Below are 3,955 nucleotides of genomic sequence, written 5' to 3'. Positions count from 1 at the left end.
ACAAGAAGTAACCTGTATGCGATCCAGACTCGTGTTTTCTCCAAGAACCCATACCTGCGCTACATGTGAGTACACACAGCTTTAACAAATATGCATGCTGTCACTGAGCCCATTTTAGTCACTAATAACTCAACAATAATACAGTCATTGCAGTTTTAATTCCTTTGCATTACTGGAACTAAATCGATGCATAAATGCATTTGTAAAAAATACTGTTTTGTAAAAAAAAAAAACACACATAAAATGACTATAAAATGTAACTTAATCACACAAATTTATTTTTTTTGAAAAACCATTGAGAAATGTTTCATCTGTATCATGAAAGCCGAGAAAATCACAAGAGCTCCTTGTATATCAGTTATTGTGAGTATGGTATTCAGTATGATAAACTATTGACCACTGGGGCAACATGTGTTTAGATCACAGACAAAACCAACAATCACCAAGTTCAGGATGTACCGTATTAATTGTGTAAATCCAGCAATTTTATATTGCACTAAATCGAAGCAGCAAAGGTTGTGATAATCTGACTTTATATTCTGAGTATCGTTTAAGGTTGAGAAAGACTGGATCTTATATTTGCTGTGCTGTAGTGCTGTAGTGTCTGTCATTAGAGCCTTCCCACCACATCTGCTAAACTCCATATCTCATTAGAATCATGGTCTTTATGATAGAAGTCTCCAAACTGGGATGTCACTAATGACGCCACAAGGACATCCTCAGGATTATTTTCTCTTGGAATACAGAAGACATTATGCTGACTTCTGTAGCAGAGAAGGTTGAGTGTATATTTGATTCTTTTTTGATTGGGTTGTTTGCGTCCTAAAAGCTGCTTAACCTATTTTTAAATCTGTTTGTGAGTCTTGTGAGAAAATCAGACTCTTGTTAGTCCACAGTAAACTACAAAAGCTTCCAATGGCTCCAGTAACCTGTTGGAGAAACTACATTTCTGATGAGCCAAGCAAAGCTATTGTTTGGCTGGAAACTGGTGACAAACTCATCTGGCAAATGTAAATACGGTAACATCGTTTGGTAAACTTAGTAGTCATTTTCTGTTCTGTTGGTGGGAGATGTGGAGGAGAGGTACAAAGTCGTTGATTAGCTGATGATTGGATCTTCAGATATGACCAGTTTTCCCAGTGAGAGGGAAATAGTTTTAGTTGAGCTGTGTGTAACAGGGGAGCATCATCGTTTGGTCGAGACAATCACTGCCTGAGGAGAGAAACAATGAAGGGCTGTAAAGGTAATGGGATCTTAAAACGCATCCTAAAACACAGGAGGCTAAAATGATNGTACTGTGATGCAAAAGTCTCCTACAAATCTTCCATTTGTGGAAAGTTTCTCTGTCTTAAAGCTGGTTATGGCGAGTTAAACCTACACAGTCTATATCATTGTCTTATAATGTAGGTGCTATATCTATACTAGTGTTTTCAATAACCCATGATTTTAGCCAAAATATTCCTCTCAAAAGTTAAGCATCTAAGTCATTTTGTCATGTTAGAAAATGTATTAATTATCCTTCGGTCCTTTTGAAAAAAGCCTGAAATTCATGAAATTTATATGAACACAGTATGAACATGGAAAAGCCCTATCTCTAACCCTAACTTCTATAGCTTATCTGTGTTCTACAGTCCCACGAAATATGAGAAACAACCATTCCCTTCATTCTTATCTTCCTCCATAGGTTAGAAGGCAGGTCGCTGAATGAGCAGTTTGAGTTTGCATCTTGTTGAGATGTCATAACAGGATGTGTCCCGCTCCCAGCTGGCTCCTTCATGTTTGGATTCAGGGGACTGAGCAGCATGTTTAATGCAAGCAGCTGAACATCTGGCTCAACACAATTCTGATGACTTGATGCAAAAGAAATATACAGTGTGAGATTTAAGGCTAAGAGGTGTGTCAGAAAAGTTCCAGGACTGGTGTGACAAAAAATATATTTCAAACCCAAGCTACAAACGACGAGTTTTCCTCTTCAGATGATCAAGCAGCACGTCTACAAAGAGATCCTGTGGCGTTTGCTTCATTCAGTGCATGAGAAGAGGCGAGAGTTGTGGCAGGACAAGTTGTGGCTGCTTCTCCATGACAACACGCCTGCTCACAATGTCCTGAACATCCGACAGTTCCTGGCTGAGAAGAACATCGCTGTGCTGGAGCAACCTCCCTACTCACCCCACCTGGATCCGTGGGACTTTTTCTTCTCCCCCAAGCTCAAGGGGTTCATCAAGGGGACCCATTTTAAAGATGTGGACAACATCAAGGTGGCTGTGACGATGGAGCTGTGGAGGATCCTGGAAGAATCCTTCCAGGAGTGCATGGCGGCGTGGCAGAGAAGGCTGGAAAGTATGTTAGACTCCAGGGGGATTACTTTGAAGAGGATAACTTGTAGTTTGGATTTGAAATATATCTTTTGTGACACCAGTCCTGACACTTTTCTGACACACCTCGTATTTGTGGTGTCAAGCAGGATGCAATATCTTTGAATTCATGCAAGTGTATGACCTACACATCTGAATGCAGGGGATCAGCATGTCCTGAATGCAAACAGATGAACATGTGGCCAGACACTATAGTGAGTTGATACAAGAAAGTATGCTGTGTGAGATAAGGGACGATGTGTTGCATCAAGCATGATGCATTTCCTTTGAGTTTATGCAAGTGAGCATGATCTTCACTGGATACAGGGACTCAACAGCATGCTAAATGCAAGCTAATTAACATTGTTCACGACACTTATATATTGACCTAATACATTCATTCTGTCGTTGGAGAATGGTTGAAGGAACTGACACTAAACTGTTCCCCTATTGTACATAGTTTTGACAGATTACGTGTTACATGAACTATACATGGCCTTTGAGTAGTATTTGATATCATTCAGGCAGATTTGGAGGATGAGTGAAAAGACTGGGTTGTGTAGCTTAGGGCAGAGACCGCAGTGTTGGCAAGTGATGTGGAGGCAAGCAAACACAAGCTTGTATAGGCCTTACTGGAGTCCGTGGAAGAGAAGAGACAAAAAGCACATGATCACTGGACATGAAGATTGGAGCACCTTTATAATAATAATCAGCTTTGGAAGCCTTAGGCTAATGGACTGCTTATTCTTATCTTAAGAGAAGTCAGATATACTGAGGTCATTCAAAGGATAAAATGTCTTCGTGTGTGAAATGACCTTCCCACATCAAGCCACATAAAGGCCTGTACCAAGAGGACATCTACATATGGACGAAAACACCCAGACCTTAAGTGAGGAGGACTGACTTTGCACCAAGAAAGTGTAACGCGAAGATGTTCATCACTGCCTTCTCAATGAACTTCTCAAGTCCACTGAAGAGGAGACAGATGGAGACCCCTGCAACAATATCCATTCCCAAGCAAGCTAGAGACATTTAGAAGGGTCTAATTATCTCAAATGAAACTGGAGTTCAGAAAATCAGTTTTAAGACTCAAGACATTAAAGCTGTAAACAAATAAAAACATGATTATGTTTGGACTCTAATGGTTTGGTCAAATGGAGGCGATGCAGGCTGCAGAGGGAAACTTTGGGAAACAGATGTGACTGAGGAGCACTCTTACTGGTGCTTTGTTGTCACAAAACATGATGAAGGTTTCTGCTATCAGAGTGGTAGGCTGGAAGCTGGACACGTCATCTTCGGGTTCTGCAAAGGATGGCCCGCACTAGTGTCAGCAATGCAACAATACAATCGTACCCTGAAGACAGGCATGATGCTGCACGAGAGTTATCTAAAGCAGCGATGATTTGCAGATGGATCAGGAAGAACAAATGAGTGGTGCCTCAGTTATAAAGTGTGATACCCGTTTGGTTATAAACCTAAGTGGGTGGGCCGGAGTGGACCGAAGTAGGAAACAATCAGACAGAAAAGGAGGAACTTGTATTTTGTATTTATTTTTCAATTCAATTCAGATATTCAATTCAGTATAATTCAAAGTGATGCAG

Source organism: Stegastes partitus, unplaced genomic scaffold (genome assembly GCF_000690725.1).
Source record: "Stegastes partitus isolate 25-593 unplaced genomic scaffold, Stegastes_partitus-1.0.2 Scaffold856, whole genome shotgun sequence".
Lineage (NCBI taxonomy): Eukaryota > Metazoa > Chordata > Actinopteri > Pomacentridae > Stegastes > Stegastes partitus.
This window is presented reverse-complemented; position numbering follows the sequence as displayed.